Genomic DNA, 26,187 nt, shown 5'->3' with positions numbered 1-26,187 from the left:
ACTAAACATTTTGGACAAGTGCAAATATAATGCATGTGCAACAATGCTTTTTTTAAATTAAACTTTTTATTTTGAGATAATTATAGGTTCACATGCAATTGCAGGAAATAATACAGAGAGATCCTATATACTTTTTACCCAGTGTGCCCATTGGTAACATCTTGCAAAACTACAGTACACCATCACAAGGATATCGGATATTGGTATCGATACTGTTAAGATACAGAACAGTTCCATCACCATAAGAATTCCTCCTGTTGCCCTATGTAGCCACATATCCCCCCATTCTACTTACCACGTCCTGAATTTGTTCTCTATTTCCATAATTTTGTCATTTCAAGAATGTGATGTAAATGGAATCATACAGTATATGACCGTTTGGGTTTGTCTTTTTTTATTTACCACAATTCCCTCAAAATCCATTCAAGTAGTTGCATTTATCAACAGTTTATTCTGTTTATTACTGAGTAATGTTCTATGGTATGGATGTACTACAGTCTGTTTAACCATCTGTTAAAGGACATCTGGGTTGTTTCTAGTTTTTGGCTGTTAGAAATGTAACTCCTATGAACATTCTTGTACAGGTTTTTGTATGAACTTAAGTTTTCATTTCTTTGGGATAAATGCCGAAGAGTGTGATGGCTGGGTTGTTTGGTAGTTGTGTGTTGAGCTTTGTAAGAAACTGCCAAAATGTTTTCTAAGAGTAGCTGTATGATTTTACATTCCCACCAGCAGTGTTATGAGTGATCTAGTTCTTCCATTTCCTCACTGGCATTTTGTGTTGTCACTATTTTATTTTAGCTACTCTGCTAGGTATCTAATGATATCTCACTGTGGTTTTATTTTGCATTGCCCTAATGGCCAGTGGTGTTGAACATCTTTTCATGTGCTTATTTGTTATCTATGTATCACCTCTTTGGTGTGATATCTGTTCATATCTTTTGCCCATTTCTAATTGTATTTTTTTAAACTGAGTTTTGAGAGTTCTTTATATATTGTAGATATTAGTTCTTTGTCAGATATGTGGTTTTCAAATATTTTCTCCTAGTCTATGGCTTTTCTTTTCATGCTCATAACAGGATCTTTTGTAGATTTCAATGTGATGAGTCCAATTTATCAGTTTCTCCTTTTACAGCTCTTATTTTTGCTGTCAAATTGAACTCTTTGCCCAACCCTAGATCCCAAAGCTTTTCTCTTATGTTTTTTCTAAAAGTTTTATAGTTTTACATTTTGATCTGATCTTTGGGAGAGTACATTCAATCTTTCTTCATTAAATATGATATTAACTGTAAGATTTTTGTAGATGTTCTTTGTCAAGTTGGGGAAGTTCTTCTTTTCTGGTTTGCTGAGAGTTTTTATCATGAAGGGGTGTGGGATTTTGTCAGATTTTTTTGGCGTGAATTGATATGATTTTTCTTCTTTAGGCTGTTAATATGGTGGCTTACATTGATTTTTTAATGTTGCACCAGCCTTGCTTTTGGAATCAATCCCACCTGATTGTGGTATATTATTCTTTTTATGTATTGCTGGATTCTGTTTGCTGTTATGCACCCCATAACAATGTTTTGGTCAACAACGGACCACGTATACAACGGTGGTCCCATAAGATTAGTACCCTGTAGCCTCGGTGTGTAGTAGGCTATACCATCTGGGTTAGTGTAAGTTCACTCTGTAGTGTTTGCACAAAATTTCCTAATCACGCATTTCTTAGAACACATCCCTGTCATTTAGCGATGCCTGACTGTATTTTGTTGAAGAATTTTACATCTAAGTTCATGATATTGATCTGTAGTTTTCATTATTTATACTATCTTTGTCTAGTTTTGGTATCAGTGTAATGCTAGCCTCATAAAATAAGTTGGGAAATGTTCCCTCCTCATTTATTTTCTAGAAGAGATTGTGTAAAATTATACAGTTTTAGAAGATTGTGTTAATTCTTCTTTAAATGTTTGACAGAATTCTCATCTGAGTCTGGAGATTTTAAATTACATATTTCATTTCCTCAATGGTTAAGGACATTTCAAGTTGTCTATTTATTCTTGGCTGAACACTTTTTCTTTTCAAGAACAAACGCTTTTTATATGGTGGCTCCACATCCCAACTCTACATATATTTATCTATAGACTTTATTCAGATGTCTAAATCATTTTGAATTCTAGTGGAGACTGAAGTTAATAGTAACATGGGTCAGTGAAAACAAAGAAGAGTTTCACTCAGACTAGTTTGCAGAATGAGAATTACAGTGTTCTGAAGTTTTCAAGAAGGATCTTATCTTAACCTAATAATGAGTATATGTTGGGGCATGGTTAAAAGTGGATAGAGAAGATGATGAGCAAAAGTATTTTGAAAAACAGCACTTCAGATGATTCTGAGTTCCCTTCCTATCCAATCTGAGTACTCAAGTGAGCATTAACACTGTTGTCAGAATTGGGCTAGCACATATAGATAAGGTATACATACCTTAAGGGATGCTGTAAAGCCCTACTCAAAATACCACCTAATTGGCATTTTGGTGTAACAGTTCAGTTTCCACTAAAAATACAAAATGTCTTTTTGAATCTTATTTTACCATGTAGATTTTAGGGAAATCATTTGTTTGCTTCTAAAAATTGAATATATTGATTTCCTATATTTACCATTATTAAGAAATGTATTTAAATGATCATTATTTTTTTTTGCAACTGTAATCTAGAAAGACTTTATTATTCAAGTATTTGTTTCACAGTTACATAAAATTGTATGTATTGGGATAACATAAACAATACTGTTAAATTGTGCATCTTTTAGGCATTATTTTACTTAACTTATTATGTTGTTAAATGAATTGTTAAATATGGAGGCTTAATTTTTTAATGACACCTAGATCAAAATAACCTTTGTTTATTAGGGCCCATTTTATAGTAAACCTTAAATTTTAGAATAGTTTTAGACTTATAAGAGAAAAAGATTGAAGTTATTAGAAGTTAAGATAATTCATGGATCAGGGTGGGAGTAGGGTTGTTAGAGAAGAAAGAAAGAAAGAACAGGTGAAGATTTAAAGGCAAATAAAAAATGTAGAGCAGATTTTTTGTTCCCCTACCCAGATATCCTGATTTAATTGTCTTAGAATGAGGCCAAGGTATTGACATTATAAAAAAATATGATCTAGGTAATTCTAAGCTGCAGCCAGTATAGAGAAAGGGAAGGTAAGAAGCAGGTTCATGATCCATAGCTTTTATTTATTTATTTTCCTTGAGGAGCAATGGGTCTGGGAAGGCTTAACTAAGTGGGTGGCCAGATAGCATTGAAGATCCTTTTAGAAACTAGAGTACCCACATTCTTAGTGAAGAATCTATAGAATTAAATGATGTTCTTCCTCAATACCCAGCAATGTAGGAGCAAGAACACCCTCCTTAGGGATTAACATTGGTTTATGGTATGAAGTGAATTATGCAAATGATTTGAGAGTGCTAGGGGGAATATATTTGAAATGTGTAACTATGGGTTCAAAGTTGGATAGAGGGTCAAAGGAAGCCAAGGGACAAATGGTAAACTAGGTGTGATGTAATTAAGCTAGATTTTCATGGGTGAAGAACAGGTTTGTTGAAAAGTAGGGTAGAGTCAAAAATTAGGAAGTAGTTGTAAAGGGTTTATTTAATAACTGTGTAAATTTCTGAAGTATGATGTAGATGATTGTTGATGTTATAGAGCAGTTTGAGGAACAACAAGGATGTGGTAATGTCTAGATTATAAATATGGATGTTGCAGTTACTCAGGATGATGATGGAACTGGAGAGGAAACAATTAAGTGCACTGATAGAGGGATGCCTTTGGAGTGTGTTACATGAGGATGATAAATTTATGTTATAGGATAACACAAATTTCAAAGGAGGATCTGCTAAATAAGTGTGGTTGAGCAGTGGTCTGAAATCTACTATTATTGAGCCAAGAAAGTACTAACTGTGACCCATATGATGGTGGGCAGACTGGATCAAAGAGACCTTAAGGTAACAACTAAAATGAAAGGTAAAAAGGAGTTTCAAGAAAAAATTTTAAGAAAAAATATTCAAATTATGTTCTTGTATTATAAGTTAAGCCTCAGAGGGCTTTGTAGGGAATTGTAGATTCATTGAGAAATGCAACCTATCATCAGTAGCCATACTTTTTTTTTAAACATGAATTAAATCCTCCTGGGTCCTTCTATGTCAGTGTCATTTGGGGCCATTTCTATAATACTGCTATAATTTTTGTAATTCTATAGAATCATTGAAAAGTTCATAGCTGTAATTTTTAAATCTTAGTGCTTTCCTATGTGAGACTTTTCTGCTTTTTTCTTTTCTTTAAGAAAAAGTGAAGTTTTCTTCTAGATTAACTCACTTAGATTCTCCAGTTGCTTTTCTTTGTTGAAAGGCTGGTGACTGAGCTGTTGGCTTCCTCGTAAGCCCTCTCAGCAAATCATTCTGCTCTTCCTTCACACAGTCAGTTTATTCACAAATTTTAGAATTCAATTCTCACCTTCCTCAGTGCTAACATCAAACTCCTTGGCCAAATAAAGTTGTTAATTAAGACTACTCAGTGCAATTCTCACCTCCCGTAAGTGTTAACTCCAGACTTCCTTTATCAAATTGTACTGTAGGGAATATTCCCCATAATCGCTAAATCTTTTAGATGTATCCTACCACAAAGTTACTCATCTCTTCCAGAATTCACTAAAAATTCTAAGAACAAAATATCCTCTTCTAAGGTTATTACTATGGATGACCAGATGTAAGAAAAAAATCCAGGTGAAGGAAAATCAAGAAGTACGTGCATAATCAAGCAGGATGCATGTATAATCAAAGTTTTGGTGATGTGTTGGAGAGACGTATATTATTGGACTTTAAATAAATGAAAAAATGTTAGTAATTACAAAGGTATTTTAGAGAAGAGGGTGAATAAATTATTACATTGACATATTAGATGTTAACTGGCTAACGTATTTCCTCCTCTAAGTAAAATTACTGTTTATTATGTGTAAACTATTGGGGGTTCTATGTTAAGTCATTTATATATAGTATCTTATGTCATTCTCACTACTCTAAAAGGTAGTTCTGAAAAAATCCATTGTATAGATGAGAACATCAAAGCTGAGAGGTTATATAATTCATCCAAAGTCACACAGCTCATACCTGTCAGGGTTGGGGTTTGTGACTCCTGAGCAATTAGAGTTTAGTGCTTCCCTTAAGTGTACATATTCATCATTCCCTTCACGCTGTGAACTGTAATTTGCATTTTGCTTTTGCCTTCCCAACTGACATTATTCATCTTTTAGGGCAGGGATCCATCAGTCAGCATTTCTTAAACTCATAGATCATGCAAACTCATAGATCATTTATTCAGAGTAGCATCTCCTAACAGGGACTGGCGAGTTGGAGAGAGGTGGCCAAAACTATGTAGAAAATAGCTCGTTAGCCTTTTGTTTTATTAAGTGAGGTCACATCTCTTATGAGTGTAGATTCTGAAGTGAGCACAGAAGGTGAAAATCGTGTATAGATAAAATTACTCTTGTACATTAGTTAATGCACTTGTAAGTGCTTTATAAATGGTTTTGGGACTACAACCCTTATCGTTTCCTCTGTTACTTAGATAATATTTCTCTATTGCCTTAATTCTTAAGTTTCTCTCAAATGCTTGTCTCCCTGAACAAAGTATTTCATGCCATTCACACTTTGCCTCACTTGGCTAATACTTGAGAACTGTTATAGGCTTGATTGGATCCATGACCAGTTTGATATAAATGATATTCCAGGATTATTGCTGAGCTCCATCTAGTTTAATTTTTTTTAATTTGGAGGCATATAACTTTACTGTATTAAATTCTCTTCCTCAGATTGGGTAATCTCCACTCTTTTACTGTTTTCAATGAACTTGCATTGTCTGTGTGATGTTGTAGCATTCTCTCAGCTCTATTTTCCATACTATTTGTTTATAAAGTCTAGCTTTAGTCCCCCATCTTTAAAATTTCAAACCTACGGAAAATTGAAACAGTAGTACAAGGACAGCAGTCTACTCTTTACCAGGCTTCACTAATTAATAACATTTTGCCACGTTTGATTTTGTTTTTTTAATATAAGTCAAAAATGAGTCACATATCAGCAATTGTACCTATAACTTGTAGACATCATGAAATATCACTGCTAAATACTTCAGTACGAATCTTTTCAGAAAAGGGCATTCTAACATAATCAGAATATCATTATCACTTTTAGGTGAACTGACCTTAATTCAATGATATTCTCTTATTATACTGTCCATATTTACATTTTACATTTGTCTCCAAAATGTCTTTTATAGCTTTTTCCCCCCCTTTTTGGGATCTTGTCAAAGTTCATCTATTGCATTTGATTGTTATGCCTCTTACCTTTTAATCTATAACATTTCCACACTTTTGACATTGACTGCCTTTTTTTTTATTTTAAAGAATCCAGGCCACTTGCCTTATATAGTGTCCCATGCTCTGGATTTGTCTAATTGTTTCCACATGATTAGATTCAGTTATTTATTTGCAGGAGTACTATAGCGATTATTTGTGTACTTTTTATTGTGTCATATCAGGAGGCACGTCATGTTAGGTTTTTCCAACACCAGTGATGAAATTGATCACTTGATTACAAGGTGATGATCGCCGCATCTTTCCTTTGTACAAGTATATCTTTTTTCTCTTGTAATAAGTATTTGGGGGAGGTGAGTAGGTTAGGTGGAGGGATACTTTGAGATCATGTGACTATTCTGTTTCTCGGTACTTTTTTACTCAGCAATTGTAGCATCATTGATAATCTTTGCCTGAATTTGATATTACATTTGTGATTGATTGTGAAATGGTGATTTTTAAAAAATTCTGTCAGTACTTACATATTAGTTAGTTGGTATTCTTCTATAAAGGAGAGCTTTTCCTACCTCACTGGTTCCCTTTTATTTTGAGTATTTCAAAGATTCTTATTTTATTCACTAATCCATTTCTATGATTATTCTTCTTCATGTTCAAGTTGTCCTAAATTTGACCAGCGTAAACCAACTCCTGTGTCATGACATGCCTCCATTAGTCTTCGCTTTCTGGCTCAATAAGATATTCTAAGCCTACTTCTTACTTTCCCTGCCATGTAACTGCAGTTAGCATTTTTTTCAAGGAGGCTCTGTTCCTTTTGGTAGGAAATCATGTTTAGAAAGTAAGAACTGCCTAGATACACTCTTTACTGCTAGGGTAGTGTCATTTCTTTTTTTTTTTTTTAACTTTTTGTTTATTGCAGTAACATTGGTTTATAACATTGTATAAATTTTAGGTGTACATCATTATACTTCTATTTCTTCATAGGTTACATCATGTTCACCACCCAAATACTAATTACAACCCATCACCCCATCACCACACACATGTGCCGAATTATCCCTTTCGCCCTCCTCCCTCCCCTCTTCCCCTCTGGTAACCACCAGTAGGGTAGTGTCATTTCCTTCAGCCCTTTTGCTTAGACAGAGCTAGAGTGTGTGTGTGTATGTGTGTGTATACATATATATAAATTATGACTTCAATTAGATATCTCTTATTTCAGGCTAACACCGCAGGGTTCTTCCTGTCTTTCCCTCATTCCATAGTTTTATCTTTTTTCTCCCCAAATGAAAACCTGAATCCCAGCAAGACTGTTGTATTTGCTCATTTGCTCTCTTTTACAATGCGCATAAAATAGTTTCAGAATTACACCGTCAGTTTGTTCTCTGAAAACAAGTCTGTGAACTAGACTTCCAAATTTCTGTGCAGTTCCTTTTTTTTTTTTTTTTGAGGTAGATTGGCCCTGAGCTAACATCTGTTGCCATTCTTCCTCCTTTTTCCCTTTTTTCTCCCCAAAGCCCCAGTGGATAGTTGTATTTCATAGATATACATCCTTCCAGTTGCTCTATGTGGGATGCCGCCTCAGCATGGCTTGGTGAGCGGTGCGTAGGTCCGCGTCCAGGATCCGACCCCTCGGCCGCTGAAGCAGAGCACGCAAACTTAACCGCCACGCCACTGGGCTGGCCCCTGCAGCTCCTTTTTTTAACCTTAGAAAGGAAGAGTGTACACCAGAATATTGTGTTTAAAACTTACTTGAATTCCTCTTTTTCTCTGTTGGTTATGTTGTTAATTTTAATATATAGTTAGGTTCGTTTCTGTCTGTATTCAGTTTTACGGTCTCCTTTGTTTATATTTGTTGATTTAATTTTACTTTTTAAAAATGCAAAACACCTACATGGTCTGTATATACACGCAAATGCACATATGTATATACATACATGTAAACATACATATACATGTGTAAACTTGGAGAAATATAAAAATGAACACTTTGGGAAATGTCACTCTCATCCCTATCCCCTCTGCCCCATTCCCACTCACTCCCTATTGGTAATCATTTATTAGCATCTGGTTCATCCTTTCTGGATATACTGTAGTTTATTTCATCAGTTTCCTATGGATGGGGATTTAGTTTTTTTCTGATGTTTTGCCTTCACAAAAATGCCACAGCAAATAATCTTGTACCCATGTTTTTTATTTGTGGGGATGTATCTTCAGAGTAAATGCCTAGAAATGAGGATGCTGAGTTATAGTATAAATACATATGTAGTTTTATTAGATATTGTCAGCTTCTTATCCAGAGGGCTTGTGCCTTTTTGCACTCCCACTAGCAATATATGCACGTGCCTGTTTCTCCAAGTTTTGAAATAGTGTGTGTGATGAGCTGTTGATTTTTTTTGCTTATGATAGGTGAGAAACAATATTTCAGTGTAGTTTTATTTTGCATCTTTTCTGAACTTCAGCATCTATTCATACATTTAAGTGCCATGTTTATGTCTTTTTCTGTGAACTGTCTGTTAATAGCTTTTCTTCATTTTTAATTTTTCTCTCAATCGTCAGTACCTGTTTATACATTGAAGAGATTTGTCCTTTATCCGTGGTAGAGGTTGCAAATGTTTTCTCCCAGTTTGTTGTTTGTCTTTTGAATTTGCTTATGGTGTTTATGTGTTTTTTTGTCAAGGAAAACTTTTTTTTTTAATATTAAATAAAGTTGAACTTCAACTTTTTTATTGTGTTGCTTCTGGATTTTGAGTTCTAGTTGGCAAAGATATCTCCATACCTAGGTTACAGAAGATTTTGAAGACTTAACACAAAAAACCCCCAAATATTATATTGATAATTTTACATTGATACATACTGAAATAATATTTTGGGTATATTGGGTTAAGTAGGATATATTATTAAAATTAATTGTTGCTTTTTACTTTTCTCATGTGCCTGCTAGAATATTTAAAAAATTACATATATGGCTTCCATTACATTTCTGTTGGACAGCACTTCTGTGGAGGATATTTTCAGTTTTCTTATAGTGTTTGTATATAAGTTTCCTGTTGCTGCTACAAAAAATGACCACAAACTCAGTGGCTTAAAACAACACAAATTCTTTATCATACAGTTCTGGAGGCAAGAAGTACAAAATTGGTCTCAGTGGGCTAAAATCAAGGTGTTGGTAGCGCTACGTTTTTCCTGGACACTCTAGGAGAGAATCCGTTTCTTTGCCTTTCTAGCTTCTAGAGGCTGCCTGCATTCCTTGACTTGTGGCCTGATCTTCCATCTTCATAGCCATTGGCATAGCATTTTCAAATCTCTCTCTCTCTTTCTCTATGACCTCTGCCTTATCATCACACTTTCTCTCTGATTTGGACATTCCTGTCTCTCTCTCATAAAGACCCTGTTACATTGGGTCCATCTGGACAATCTAGGATATATCCCCATCTCAAGATCCTACATTATCACATCTACAGAGTCCTTTTTACCATGTGAGGTAACATAATTACAGGTTCTTGGAATTAGGGTATGGATATTTTGGGGGGACTATAAATATTCAGCCTACCTCAGTTTGTAAGGTTACCTTGTATATGTTTTTATATTTACACTTACGTTCTTTATTGCATTTGGAATGTATTCTTGTGTATGGTGTGAATAAGGGTCTTATTTTTTTTCAAGTAACTACACAGTTGTTCCAATGCTATTTATTAAAAAGTATATCTTTTCTTCAGTGATTAAAGATGCTATCTTTATCATGCACTAAATTCCTATATATGTACTGGAGTTTTTTTTTTTGTTTTTAATGGTTTCATTTATGTTTCTATTCATTTACCAGTATTGTTTTAATCATAGAGGCTTTATAGTTGATTACTTGGTAGGATAGTCTCCATTCATTCTTCTTTTTGGATTCTTCCAACTTGATTTTGCATTTTTGTTTTCCCTTATGAACTTTAGAGCTAATTTGTTTGACTCCAGAAAAGTATTTGTTGATACTTTTGTCAGGATTACATTAAATTTGCATATTTATGTGAGGAGAATTGACATCTTTATGAGGTTGAGTCCATCTCATTTGTTGTCCATTCTCATTTGTCTCATTTAATTCTTTTGGGTTTGAAACCTGCTTTGTCTGATATTAGAATACCATTCATGTTTTCATGTTGTTTGCATTTACCTAGTATACCTTTGTCTTCTCTTATAGTCCTTCTAATTCATTTTGTTATATATTTTTGTCTTTGTATAGCATAAAGTTGAATTTTGCTTTGTGAACTAATCTGAAAATATTTTTCTCTCAATAGTTGAGTGAAGGGATTTGACCCTATGGAGGAGAGCTTAGAAGAGCTTTAAGTTAGCCTCCCTAGTTCCATGAACACTGATAGAGGACGTGAAACTCTTGGCTCAGAAAAAAGGACTTTTTTTTTGCTGAGAAAGATTCCCCCTGAGCTAACATCTGTTGCCAATCTTCTTCTTTTTGCTTGAGGAAGATCCTCCCTGAGCCAACATCTGTACCAATCTTCCTCTATTTTGTGTGTGGGTTGCTGCCACAGCATGGCCATGGATGAGTGATGTAGGTCCGCACCCGGGAACCAAACCTTGGCCACCGAAGCATCAAATTTAACCAGTAGGCCATGGGGCCGGCCCCAAAAGGACTATTTTAAATCACATCAAAAGCAATAGGAGGAGTATCATCAAGATTCCCCTGGTTTCTTAAGGCCAAAGTCCCATGGTTTGATGCAGAGGGCCAGGTGGAGTCTGAACACAAAGTAGGGGCTGGGGAAGAGGAACTTTGGGTTTGGGGAGTTTGCCACTTTCATAGAAACCAGTAAGTAAGCCTACTCTTTGTCTGGAAGCCGACCAGTGTATCACAGGACTATGTGATCCTTTCTGGCGAGGCATTATCTCAATTTTCAGAATTCCCAGCTGCATAAACAATCCTGTGAAGAAGCCCCAGTGAAAAAACAGTCAGGGCCTTCTGATTTTGGCACAGTCATCAAGTCACATAGGATCAAAAGAGGCCTATGCAGACTGTCTCTCAACAATATCTACCCTTTGGTCCTGCACTGTCTGTTGTCAAGCAGTTTTTCACATAAATTAGGCCACTCTGTCAGCCACTCTGATTAATCTGAATGACCAAGGCTAGGTCCAGATTCTTTCAACTTTTCTTAAAACAGCATTTAATTAAGGCTAATATCAAAAGAACCCATACCAGTTAAGACGAGACCAACCTCCACTGACCTCAACCATACTCCTAAGCATCTTCGGTCACTTGCTGTTTGTCTCAATGTATTCACCTTTCCACTTGGCCTGAGGCCTCATTGCAGGTATAGCAGGATCCGCCTTGGTCCACAAGGCAATTCTTTCATCCATAACAACTCTGGCCAGTGACTTGAGACCGATATGAATGCCTTCCAGGACTGAGGTGGTATCATTGATCATTTCAGCTAAAGTTAGGGACAAATTTCTAACCATCTGTTATGGGTGGAATTTTTTTTCCTGAAAAAAGATATGTTGAAGCACTTACTAACCTTTTGTACCTCAGAATGTGACTATATTTGGAAATAGAATCATTGCAGATGTAGTTAGTTAAGATGAGGTCATACTGGGATAGGGTGGGCCTATAATTCAATATGACTGGTGTCTTTATAAGATGAGCAGAGAGGCACACAGGGAGATTGCCTTGTGATGATGGAGGCAGAGATTGGAGTGATGTAGCTGGAAGCCAAGGAATGCCAAGGATTGATGGCCACTACCAGAAGCTAGGAAGAGGCAAGGAAGAATTCTTCCCTAAGGTTTCAGAGGGAGCATGGTCCTGCTGACACCTTGATTTCAGACTTCTAGCCTTTATAGTTTTTTGTTGTTTTAAGCCACCTAGTTTGTGGTATTTTGTTACAACTGCCCTAGGAAACGAATACACCACCCTTTACTAATTAGATGACTCTCATTGTAGAGACGGCATCCCATAGGGTATGCATAAGCATGAGTCAATTATCCCTCTTGGGAAGTTCCCCCAAGTAACTGAGGGCCTCATTTTGGAGAGATATCCACAGTGATCTGAGGGCTACATGCTTTCTTAATCACTAGATGGTCTCTTATGACCCATCCTTAGGTACAGTTTACCATGGTAGTGAGGGACGACAACGAGATAGTATTACGACTTCCACGTGAAAGTACAGCCTTGGGGGAGTGTACATTGTGCCCCTAGGAAGTGTTGCTTACAGTTATTGTGGTCCCCCAAGTGGGACCTAAATCATTTAAGGGGCACAGGTTGACAGTGCCTTCAATGACTGGTTGACTAGTTGGTAGACTTTGGGTTCCCCAACTCAGTTTGAATGATTATATTGTGTCCATGATTTTAGCCCACCTGAGGATAGTCTAACCTGTTCCATTTACCCATGCCACTAACAGGCTATCCTTTGTCTACTCCCAGAAAGGACTGAGTAATGGCCATGGTGATGGGGCTTAGAGAAACATCTAGAAAGGCTGATTGGTGTTTTGTATGGAAGCACAGTAGCTGAGGTCTTCCAATAATGTTTCCCATAAATTCCTCAAGCATAAAAAAAATGGCAATTGGGCTGGCCCTGTGGCTTAGTGGTTAAGTGCGCGCGCTCCACTGCTGGTGGCCCGGGTTCGGATCCCGGGCGCGCACTGATGCACCGCTTCTCCGGCCATGCTGAGGCCGCGTCCCACATACAGCAACTAGAAGGATGTGCAGCTATGACATACAACTATCTACTGGGGCTTTGGGGGAAAAAATAAATAAATAAATAAAATTATTAAAAAAAAAAAAAGAAAAATGGGAATCAAAGTTTATTCAGAGTCCGCTGGTGGAAGATGGCAGATCCATCAGTTGGTTAAGTTTAAGGTGCTTGAGTGATTTCAGAGAGCTGCACCTGGGTGTTTTTTTCTTGTGAGGAAGCCTCCAGGAGTGGTTCTGAAAGATGAAAGATCATAATCTCTCTCCCTTTACTGTATTCCCAGGGTCTGAGGTGTTCTCTCTTCATATACTGGGATTGTTGCTTGCCATCTACCACTGTAAAATCATCCTGGTAGCTATAACTTCACTTTTTCTTCACTCATTCCCTACTCACACCCAGACCTTTCATCTGAAGGCTCAGGTACGAGAGGGATAAGGGCATTTTTATGAAATTTATAGATACTGATTATATCCTCCACCTTGGCCTATGTGGGCTACTGCAAGAGGGCTCAGTGCTCAGTATACTCAACCAAGTAGTCATTATCCTCATTATCTAGGACCATGTTAGTACAGCAGGAGAATTCACTGAGTGACCTAGAGTTTGAATCTCTTACTCTTTTTTTAGCCAGGCTGCAACCCAGGCAGCCTCAATATACCAGTTGAGCTTCCTCAAGGTCGCTGTCAAAGGGAAAAAGGAAGGAAGCGTCATGCCCAGGAACAATCAGAACAGAATCCTGAGTTTTCAAAATAGGTTCAAATAATGTCCTCTCTCCTTCTCCTGATCATTACTTGGGAAACAGCTGAGAAGAGATGAACCTTTTCTTGGGATGGATGCATTTAGTGATCAAACTGCCTTATTAAGGTGTATAGATAGAAAGAGGAGGGGAAGTAAAGTCATGAATCTTTTTCTTGTAATTTTTGAGGTGGTGATTCTAACAGGTGGCAATACTGGATACGGGCTGATGAGCAGATGATAGGAAGCGTGGAATGACTGTTGAATACCTTGAATGTTGACTCATGTTTTGGTGGCTTTTGTGGCAAAAGACACAGTATTATCAGACTGTAAATAGTCCAGAAATCCAGAAATATGATATAATTTACTTTTAAAAGTCACAATGAAGTGGCCAGGGTTAGCTGATCAGACTGTAATGATGACAGTGGTAAGGTGCCAATGGTAGCCCTGAGAGGAAATCAGAGGCCCAGTATAATCAGTTGGCTCAAAGTGGATGACCAGAGTGGCCTCCTGCTTCACAGAGTAAACAGTTCAAGTTTGATAAGAGTCCCAAGTCTAGGATGCTTTGTATCTTCTGCATGAAATTGTTCTCAGTTCATCATGGTGGTGCCTTGCCGTGTCAGTTTATGATAATGGAGCCAGATAGTGATCTGGGCAGTGCAGGTCCGTCAGCAGCTTGATTCCAGTTGATATCATCAGATAATGGGTCTTTATCGTTGGCATCTACATTAGTGACCCGTTAATGACCATTTGGTAGGCATGGTTTGTTTCCCAAAAGAGCGATATCCTCAAAGAGGGATGTCTTTAACTTGCCAGTCTATAGTCTCCCAACTGACAGAGCATATGGTTAGGGCATTGGAAACAGTCAATAAAAATGTAGTAAAAATGTTTGTTAGAGAGAATCTTGGTCAGAACTATGAGGACTGCCTTGAGTTCTGTTCCCTGAGCAGAACACTACTTCTAGCTTGATATTACATACCTGTTTCTGAGGCTGAACAGCCACAGCAGTCCATCAGACATCATCAGGTTTCAACTTAGTGCAATCATCAGTAAACCAGGCTTAGGCATTTAGGTGAACCTCTGTGCATTGAGGGCCCCACTGAGCCATTGGCTTTGTTTCAGGTATTGATGGGTATAAGGTTTCCTCCCCACAAGTTACTGCCTCTTTTATGTTTTACGATAGGGTGCTATGGCCAGGTCAGATGCACTCCTGAATATACCATTTCCATTTAACAAGCAAGGCTTATTAGACCCTTCTCATCTTATTAGTCATTGGGTTCAAGTTGACCAACCCCAAAATAGGGATATCAGTTATTGTACAGTCATGTATCACTTAACCATGGAGATACATTCTGAGGAAAGTGTCGTTAGGAGATGTTGTCATTATGTGAACATTATAGAGTGTACTTACACAAACCTAGATGGTACAGCCTGCTACACCTAGGCTATGTGGTACTAATATTATGAGACCACTGTCGTATATGTGGTCGTTAACTGAAACGTTGTTATGTGGTGCATGACTATACTTGGTAGCCGTGTCAGGCAGGTGGTATGTCCAAAAATCAAATAAGCACTGATAAATGGAGGACAACTTATGTTCCCATAGGCTCCAATCATCGTCAAAATTATCAGTCACAGAGACTTGTGTATTTTAAATTATGTCATTGAAGTCTAATAATTTTACTACACTGTGTCTCAGAGTTAACTGTTCTGGGTCACCTTCTCCAGGTATACAGTGGGCTCTTTCAATATGTAAAAAAAGGTCTTCTTTTATTTCTGGAAGATTTTATTGGTTTATAGTTTAAAATATCAGTTCTTTTTCATTGTTTTGTTTTTCTACTTCAGGGGCTCCAGTTCTCCATGTGTTTAATCATTTTTGCCCATCTTTTATATCTATCATGCCTTTTTAGCCTTTATTTTGTTTTTGTTCTCTTACTTGTTTTTAATTCCTTTTCTTAATGTCCTTTATTACATTCTCAGTCAACTCTATTCTTTGAGCACCTTGTAATGCAGTGTTCATTTCTGCAGGAATTCTGTGTTTTGTTTTTCCCTTCTGCTGTTTTCCTGCGTCTGGTCAGCTCATGCATAACATCTTCCTGTTTTTGATTCACTTCTATTTTGACTTTTTGCATTTCTGCTTTGAGATTTTTTTTTTATGTTTTCAAATGCTTGTTTAATGGTACTTAATTCAAGGTGGAATATTGTGTTTTATTTTTCTCATCTTTAGGGAAGAGAATGAAAAGAAGATAAAGATGAAGGTTTCTGTATTTTATCTCTAAATCTAGAAATATTATTCATATATAAATTCATGTTTTTTAGGGAAAAATTTTTCATCAGTTGAAGAATTTCAATTCTTAATTGTGGTTTTCTTCTTGTAGTAGCTTTGTGTGGATACTGCTGGCTATTTGCTGCTCTTTTACAATATTTTTTTCTTTCCTGGACCAAAAATGATAGTTTATATGTGGAGGTGGTAGTTGGACTTTTGAGTAGCCTACTAGTTTTTAAATTTAAGTACCCTTTTCAGTTTATAAAGTGGAATGTGTTGAGCATAGCAGGTTTCTTTCTTTCTTTTTTTTTTGCAATAGTGTCTTCTGATTTTGAGATAATTTTTTATTTCTGTAGGTCCCGTACTTTCCATGACTGACTTCTCTCTTTCACTGTCCCACCAAGCCTCCACGGGCTGTCTGCTTCTTCTAAGTTGCCTCCCACTCCCCACAAAGAGGTGTGTTCTTAAGCCTGCTGTGTTTGTTCCTGTGTACTTCCAAGCCCCTTTTTTTATACTGGCCAGTAATCACGGTTCTTGTCCCCAAGTCTTAGACTTGTTCTCAATATTTCGTAACTGAGGTGAGATCCGTTCTTTCTGGGGGTGATTTTTTTTTTCCTTTGTTGAAGGATTTCTCTTCCCCTCTTTTCTTTTCCACAGTCTCCACGTTACTTTCTGTTCTTGCATAGGTTTCTGAGGTTGCAGATGTTAATTTCCCCACTTTTCTAGAACTTTACATTTTGTAGTATTATTTTTTATCCTAGTTATGCTATAGGCATGAATAGTTTTGTTTGCTCTTCTGGTAGATCTGCATAGTTTTTAGAAGCTAGTAGTTGGTTGTCATTATTCTACAGGAACCCAGTAATTTTCCAGGTAGAGTTTTAATCCTGGTAGGAAAATTTGGAATCTGACCACAAGTGAGAAAGTTGTTTGAAGGAAAAACTGTTAAACTAATCCGATGATAATAATGATGGTATATCGATGCTAGATCACGTGCATTTCAGGGCTTTGAATTTTCTATGTACTTAGTAGGATTTTATTGAGTGAAATGAATGAGAATACTACATATTGGATAAAAATACATTGAAAACTTTCTTATTAACTTTTACAGTTAATTAATTAACAGTTACAGAAGTAAATAGGCTATACAATAGCATTTTATTTCTCTAAAAATGCTTTCTTTATAAAGATTATAAGTGAAACCATATCATTACTTTTGAATATATATAGTCTTGATAGCTACTCTCAAGCAAAGTATAGATGGAAGTTTCCACATTTTATCTCTAAAGCTGGAAATATTGTTCAGATATATAAATTTATGTTCACAAATAAGATGAATGTTATTTTTAAGCATTTGTTCTTGATTTCTATGATTTTAGGATATGTTAGTCATTTAACATATTAAGTAAGGTTTACTATTTATTGTGGTCCCAGACCTTAGTCTCTAAATAACTTCTCTTAAATGCATAGGAGGCTTGGTCTCATGGGAATGAATTTGTACAGTCCGATACTTTGTCAAGTAAAACAGCTTCAGATTTATTCCCTCTTTGTGGTAGATCATTGTCTTTGTTAGTAAATTCGATTGAAGGACATGACTTGCTCCTTTTATTTATCAGAGGATAGTGACTGTAATGAACCTGTGCGGAAACAAGTTAACATAGCAGACCTGAGACGGCTGTCCTTAGAAAGGCCTGCTCACAAGGTTGGCGCTTGGCTGGTGTATGGGAACTTGGATTTCAGGAATGTTCCCACAATTCCATAACTGGTGAGAGTGGTTCACTGTGCCTAAAACTTTTTATACAAACAATGTGGTTTATGCTGAACACTTGCTTTACTTCTGAGAGTCTGAAATTTTAGTATTTGCTAGACAGAGGGTGTCTGCGTGGCCAAGCCTGATACAGATCCTGAACACTAAGTCTTTAATGAGGTTTTCTGGTAGACATCACTCCACATGTGTCGTCACAACTCGTTGCTGAAGGAGTTAAGTGAGTCTTGTGTGACTCCACGGGGAGCCAGTCTTGGGAGCTTGCATCTAGACTCCTTTATTCTTGTTCAAGGTGTCTTTTTCCTTTGCCGATTTTGCTTTGCATCCTTTCACTGTAATAAATCTTAACCTTTCACTGTAATGAATATAACTCTATGCTAATTCCTGTGAGCTCTTTTAGTGAATCACAGAACCTGGGGTTGGTACTGGGGACCCCCCAATGAGGAATCTTTTAATAATTCTGAAGTGTTTCTTAACACTCTTGGCAAGAAGTTATGTATTTAATACTCATTTTAGTTTTTTATTTAAATTCTCATTTTTCAGATCTATAGAGTAGGGTTTATTGTTTTGTTTTGTTTGCCCTTAAGACTCTTAAATAGAACTAGTGACAAAAGAATGTTTTATAAACTTGTGTTTTTTTGCCATGGAATTGGATACAACTGTGATGGTACAATGTTATATTGATCCTGACATTTAATTTGGTTTTTGAACCAATATTTATTGAACAGTCACTATGTATAGATATTGTGGATTCTAGGGGGATATTAGGGAGATAATGTGAACAAAGTGACCTGGTTGCAGCTCTCATTGATCTCAGAGTCTAGTGGAATTGCTGGACAATATTCACATTACACAGTTAACCTTATAGTTGCCTAACTCGTAAACACCATGAGAGGACCCTGGTCTTACCTGTTAATAGTGATGTTCAAAAAAGGCTTAGTTCAGAAAGTGATAATTGAGATGATAAGATCTACAGGATGACTAGGAATTCACTAGGCATGTATATATGCTCCCATGTGAGGACATGTCTGTGTGACATGTATGTCAGGCGTGTCATACGTGTTGTGCGGCATGTGTGCACTGTGTCTATAGAAAGTAGGACTGAAGAGAAGGAAGAGCACATAAAAAAATCCAATTTCAAGAGTTAGCATAGTTTACTGAGAGAAGTAAAAGAAGACTTTTGGGCTTGGTGCAGAATATGAGGGGAAATAATTAGAGATGAGACTTGAAAATGCAAACGGTTAATGGATTTTGAGCTAGATGCTGCACACGTTGAGATTTGCATGACCCTTTGCCATTTACTAAAGGCTTTGATACACCTCATGCTTTTAAAGTCATGACAATCAGCGAGGGAGGAATTATTAGTTTTGTCATGCTACAAAGGGAAAAATAAATGGAAAGTATCTGTGACTTTTCCAGGTTATATATTATGAAGTACAATGCCAGCACACAAGTCTAGATTTTTGGAATTCAAATACCATGTATATTCTTTCTACTTGGCCAAAAATATAATAATAAGAGTAGTATTACATTATTTGGAAGTCATGTTCAGAGTGTTATGGTTAGTTTAATATTTGTTTTTTTTTTTCTGAGGAAGATTCACCATGAGCTAACATCTGCTGCCAATCTTCTTCTTTTTTTGTTTTATACGTGGGTTGCCCCCACAGCATGGCCGCTGACAGATGAGTGGTGTAGGTCTGCATCCGGAACTGAACCCCAGGCCGCCAAAGCGGAGCATGCCGAACTTAACCACTAGGCCACTGGGGCTGGCCCAGTTGTATGTTTGTTTTAACACCAGATTATTATACTTTTGTACAGTTTTTTTATGTTTAACTTTGGGGGAAAAATGTACTATAGGATCAGATGGAATTACTTCATCTAAGAAGCCTTTCCATTTTATTTTTTTAGTATTCATTTATACCAGCTATTCTCTTACTTCTGTGTGCATAAAATATACTTGTAAAGCTGGTTAAAATATATATTCCTGGAACCCATCCTTAGAAGAGTCTGACTAATTTAACATGATATATGTTCAGGGATTTGTATTTAAAAAAAAAAATCCACTATCATTTTCCAATTCCACGTATAAGGAGCTTGCTTGGAAGTTGCCACTGCATTCTCACAAGTGAAAAATTGAACGGACTGAAAAATCAAGCTTCCTGGGTCCGTAAGAGATCCAAGATTAGAGAGGAAGGAGAATACAGGGACTCACTGCTTACCAGAGCAGAGACTCACAAGCAGAAACGGCCCTGGGAAGCAGTGCTGGGGTAGGAAAACCTGAACTGTAATTGATGAGTTGCTGGAGGCTCAGTGTGGAAAACTCTGAGAGTTAAAAACTCCAGAGGGCCCAAGTCATGGGGAGACTCTACAGTATTTTGAGATTTACCTCCAGGGTAAATCTACTGGAAGTAAAGCTACTTCCAGGAGCTTGACTAGATTCCCACAATAAATATCGGAGAAAAATTCCTTGAGCTTCCAGCAGGTGGAGGGAAAAGGAACCATTTTGAAATACACCAGAGCACTGTGTTCTTCTTAATAAGGCCTGCCCTCAGGGGAAACTAGTTAACCAGACCCTAACCTGCTGGGGTATTATCAGAGCTCAACTGACATGGGGAAGGAAAATACTCAACTCCAGCACACTCCAGCCGTCCTGTCCCACCTGTGGGAGGAGAAAAAAAAAAAAACTGAGAAAATTGTGACGTTCACAGTCCAGAGGCAAAGGCTTACTAAAAGACTGAGACCTAATCATGGGACTGTAGAACATTTCCCTGCTCCCCACATCTCACCACTATATTGCTCAATGCTTGTTTATAGCAGTCCTTTTCCCTGGTACATTATGTTCAGCTATCAAGAGAAAATTATAAGACATAACAAAAAGCAAAAAACACAATTTGAAGACAGAGTAAGCATCAGAACCAGACATGGCAAGCATGTTGGAATTATCAGACCAGGAATTTAAAATAACTGTGAATAATATGCTAAGGGTTCTAATAAATAAAGTAGACAGCATGCAAGAACAGATGGGCAGTGTAAGCAGAGAGATAGAAAGAACCAAAGAGAAATGCTAGAAATAAAAAAACACTGTAACAGAAATGAAGAATGCCTTTGATAGACTTATTAGTAGACTAGACATAGATGAGGAAAGAATCTCTGAACTAGAGGTATGTCAGTAGAATCCTTGAAAACCAAAAAGCAAAGAGAACAAACACTGAAAAAACCAGAATATCCAAGGACTGTGGGACAACTATAAAAGGTTTAACACGTGTGTAATGAAAATAACAGAAGGAGAAAAAAGAAAGGAACAGAAGAAATATTTGAAACAATAGTGACTGAGATTTCTCCAAATTATTGTCAGACACCAAAACGCAGATCGAGAAACCTCAGAGACTACCAAGCAGGATAAATGTCAAAAAAACTACACCTTGGCATATCAACTTCAGACTATAGAAACTCAAAAACAAGGAAAAGTTTTTGAAAGAAATCAGAGGAAAAAAACACCTTACCTATGGAGGAACAAAGATAAGAATTACATCTGACTTTTCAGAAACCATGGAAGCAAGAAGAGTGGAGTGAAAGATTTAAAGTGTTAAGAGGAAAACACTCCACCAACCTAAAAGTCTGCACCCTGCAAAATTATCCTTCACAAGTGAAGGAGAAATAAAAACTTTCTCAGACAAACAAAAATTGAGGGAATTTGTTGCCAATAGACCTGCCTTGCAAGAAATAGTAAAAGAAGTTCTTTAGAGAGAAGGAAAATATGTAGGTCAGAAACTTGGATAAAGAAAGGAAGAGCATCAAAGAAGGAATAAGTGAAGGTCAAATAAAAACTTTTAGAAAAGGAAAAAGTATATACAGATTGGGAAGAAAGACGTAAGACTGTCTTTGTTTGCAGATGACATGATCATCTATGTAGAAAATCCAAAAGAATCAACAAAAAAACTCCTGGAACTAATGAGCAATTATAGCAAGGTTGCATGATATAAGGTTAATATACAAAAGTCAGTTGCTTTCCTATATACCAACAATGAACACATGAAATTTGAAATTAAAAACACAATGCTATTTACATTAGCACCCCCAAAATGAAATACTAAGGTATAACTCTAACAAAACATGTAGAAGATCTATATGAGAAAAATTACAAAAGTGGTGAATGAAATCATAAGAGAACTAAATAAATGGAGAGATATTCCATGTTCATGGATAGGGAGACTCAACATTGTCAAGATGTCAGCTTCCCAACTTGATCTATAGATTCAGTGCAATCGCAGTCAAAATCTCAGCAAGTCATTTTGTGGATATTGGCAAACTGATTCTAAAGTTTATATGGAGAGGCAAAAGACTCAGAATAGCCAACACAATATTGAAGGAGAAGAGCAAAGTTGGAGAACTGATGCTACCTGACTTCAAGACTTACTATATAAAGCTACAGGAATCAAGACAGTATGGTACTGGTGAAAGAATATACGAATAGATCAGTGGAACAGAATAGAGAGCCCAGAAATAGACCTCCATAAATACAATCAACTGATCTTTGACAAAGGAACAAAAGCAACACAATGGAGCAAAGATAGTCTCTTCAACAATAGTGTTGGAACAACTAAACTTCCACATGCAAACAATTAACCACAGACACAGAACTTACACCCTTCACAAAAATTAACTTGAAATGGATCATAGACCTAAATGTAAAATGCAAAACTATAAAACTCCTAAAAGATAAAATAGGAGAAAACCTGGATAAACTGGGCATGGTTATGCCTTTTTAGATACAACACCAAAGACATGATCCATGAAAGAAATAATTGATAAACTGGACTTCATTAAAATGAAAAATTTCTGCTCTGTGAAAGACTGTATCAGGAGAGTTAGAAGACAAGCCACAGACTAGGAGAACATATTTGCAAAAGACACATCTGATAAAGGACTGTTATCCAAAACATACAAAGAACTCTTAGAACTCAACTCTAAGAACACAAACAACCCAATTGAAACATGGGCCAAAAAACTTAAACAAAGAAGATATACAGATGGCAAATCAACATATGAGAAGATGCTCCACATCATACATCATCAGGGAAATGTAAATTAAAATGACAATATGATAGCACTACACACCTATTAGAATGCCAAAATCCAAAACACTGACAACACCAAATGCTGATAAGGATGTGAAGCAACAGGAACTCGCATACATTGCTGGTGGGAATGTAAAATGGTACAGCCACTTGGGAAGACAGTTTCTTACAAAACTTAAACATACTCTTGCTATACGATCCAGCAATCACTCATCTTGATATTTATCCAAAGAAGTTGAAAACTTAATGTCCACACAAAAACCTGCACACAGATGTTTATAGCAGCTTTATTCATAATTGCCAAAAACTTGGAAGCAATCAAGATGTCCTTCAGTAGGTGAATGGATCAACTGTGGTACATCCAAACAATGGAATGCTATTTAAGTGCTAAAAAGAAATGAGCTATCAAGCCATGAAAAGACATGGAAGAACCTTAAATGCATGTTACTAAGTGCAAGAAACCAATTTGAGAAGGCTACATACTGTATGATTCCAACTATAGAATGTTCTGGAAAGGGCAGAACTATGGAGACAGTAAAGATCAGTGGTTGCCAGGAGTGGGTGGTGAGAGATTAATAGGTAGAGTACAGAGGATTTTTAGGGCAGTGAAAATACTCTGTAGATAGTTTAATGGTGAATGTATGTCCTTGTACTTTTGTCCAAACCGATAGAATGTACGACACCCAACAATAAACCCTACAGTAGACTGTGGGTGATATGATATGTCAATGTAGGTTTATCCTTGGTAAAAAATGTACTAATCTGATGAGTGATAGTGGTAGTTGGGGAGGCTATCCATGTGTGGGGGCAAGGGGTTTATGGGAAATCTCTGTTCCTCTCAATTTTGTTGTAAACCTAAAACTGCTCTAAAAAAATGAAGTCTTAAAAAAAAAAAATCCTAGGTAATGTTTTTTGTGTGTGTGTGTGAGGAAGATTAGTCCTGAGCTAACATCTGATGCCAATCCTCCTCTTTTTGCTGAGGAAGATTGGCCCTGGGCTAACATCCATGCCCATCTTCTGCTTTATATGGGATGCCGCCAGAGCATGGCTTGACAAGCAGTGTGTAGTTCTGCGCCCAGGATCCGGGCCTGCAAACCCCGGGCCACCAAAGTGGAGTGTGTGCACTTAACCACTATGCCACCAGGCAGGCCCCATGTCTTAGGTGATTTTTGATGCAAGTGGTCTGGGGGCAACACTCTGAGAATTGAGTTTGTATCTGTATCTTTATGTGTAGCCATAGGTGTGTAGTCATAACTTATCTCTTACTGAGTTTGAATTCTGCTGGCTCTAGTCATTACTGGCCATAGGACAGAGACAAGTTGATTAACTTCTGTCCTTCACATTCCTCATATGAAACAGGGATAAAACTAGTACCTGTGTTATAAGGCTTTTGAAGATTAAATGAGATAGGTGTGAATACATAAAAGGGTTCTTGGCACACAGTAAACCTCAGTAAATGTTACTGATGATGGTGATGGTTTCAGTTAAATAGAAGACATCTAATCTCCATCTCATAGGACAGTTTCTGTAATCTAATGTCTGCCTTTTTGATTCATTCCAACAAAATTCTTTAAAGGCTGCATATATTAGGCTCTGTGCTGCATGAAGCTAAAGCATAGAGTTGTTAAGGAATCCTGTAGGATTTAAGGTATGAGTTAACGCTTTCTGATGAATCAGTTTCTTTACTACATTGTGTGTCAGTCTTCTTTGCATACAAACTTTAAGCATTTATAAGTTACTGTTACCATTTTTTTAAGAGAACAAAAATTCTGTTGGCTCATAAACTGAGTTGTAACTATGCCTGTTATATACAATTTAATATCTATGTTAATATACATCTTTGCTTTAAGATATGTGTTTGAATCACATATTTTATGTTAGAGTTGTTTTCTACATAGAAAGATATCTACTTAGGTCTGATAAAGGAAAAAATAGATTCATAGGAAACATAGAGCATAATGGAGAGAGCCTCTTTAATTTATCTTATCAAGTAGTGAATTATGCAGAGTCAGTTACAATATAGTACAATATAGTAGTGAACTGTTCATTCCTCAGTGCTTCAGAGGCATTGGGTCTACTTAATATATTTCAGTATATTCAGCAGGATCCTGGGTTATGTGGCACAGCCAGAGAGAAATCACTCTTAAAGTCTTTGTGCAGGGTACTGTTTGCCAGTTTTTTTTTCTTCAGGGTACCAGAACCCACAAATAATAGGTGGTTCTGTTCACACCAGATGTCTCTCTATATATATCACTGTCTATAGAAATTGATTAATTTGGGGTTTTATGAAGACATACTCTGGAATAACTATATATTATATATTTATATACATATATAATTCATCATAAATATCTGACTGTAAAAGGCATACATTGGGGTTTTGATATGAATCTGTTACCTTATAGAAAGTTTAACATTAAAAAGAGAAACCATATTTCTTAAAAAATCCTTCAAGGGCATTAAAGATAAAAATTACATTCATCATGGGAAATATATTAAATATATACAATTATAGATGAGTTAATAATCCCTTTTAGTTTTACATAACCTTTTAAAAAGGGTTATAATATAAAAAAGTTATAGCATTTGGATTAAGGGATGTTTTTTTCTTGTTCTCATAATAAAAAATTGAGGATATTCAATGTAACAGATTTAGCAGAACTAGGCGCTGTAGTTACTGCTTAAGCCTTCCTGGATGCCTTTGATGCGACTTGACTGCCCTCTTCAGGCTGCATATGAATATATTAGAACAATTTACGGGGTTCTCTAAATTCATAAAGTTAGGCCTCTAATATTCCTATGAACTACCAAAAGAGAAAATTTTTTTAGTTAACAGTTAAGTGCTTGGAGCATTTGTGGTTTTCAACTTTCAATTTCAGGTGGCAGTGAGTCTGAAGTGTGTTAATAGGCACTAGTGACGTCTTACTTTGCTTGTTAGTCCAAGCTGACATAAACACATGCAAGAATCCAGTGAATTTCTTTGTCATTAGTTAGGATTCCTCTGTTGCCTATTAAGTATTAAGAAGTTGGAACATGGAGGGATAAGGGATAATAGAGTTAAGTTTAGAGAACAGGGTCTATGTTATTGGGCTACATTCCTTCTAACGAGTCTTTTGTACTCTGAATAGATATTAACATTGAAGTGTGTATTTCTCAGGCTCGTTGAATTATTTCTAATGACAAACAAATCTGTTCACTGGTCCTATTGCTACTGAATTACAGCTAACAGAAGAAAGCCCCCATTTACCTTGTCAGTATTAAATTTTCTCTAAGTATTGTATTTGTGTTGAGAAAATGTAATTTGCTCGTCTGGAATTCTCTATTCC

At 36.6% G+C, this 26,187-nt stretch overlaps 1 protein-coding gene across 6 annotated transcripts in view; it reads left to right on the top strand.

Moving 5' to 3' along the window:
- The window catches only part of TUSC3 (tumor suppressor candidate 3), a 412,886-nt gene that overhangs the window by 243,105 nt on the left and 143,594 nt on the right, over positions 1-26,187 (top strand). The gene's annotated exons all lie outside the window — the stretch shown is intronic.

This window comes from Diceros bicornis, chromosome 29 (genome assembly GCF_020826845.1).
Source record: "Diceros bicornis minor isolate mBicDic1 chromosome 29, mDicBic1.mat.cur, whole genome shotgun sequence".
Lineage (NCBI taxonomy): Eukaryota > Metazoa > Chordata > Mammalia > Perissodactyla > Rhinocerotidae > Diceros > Diceros bicornis.
The sequence above is the reverse complement of the archived record's forward strand: the minus strand, read 5'-3'. Positions and strand labels throughout refer to the sequence as shown.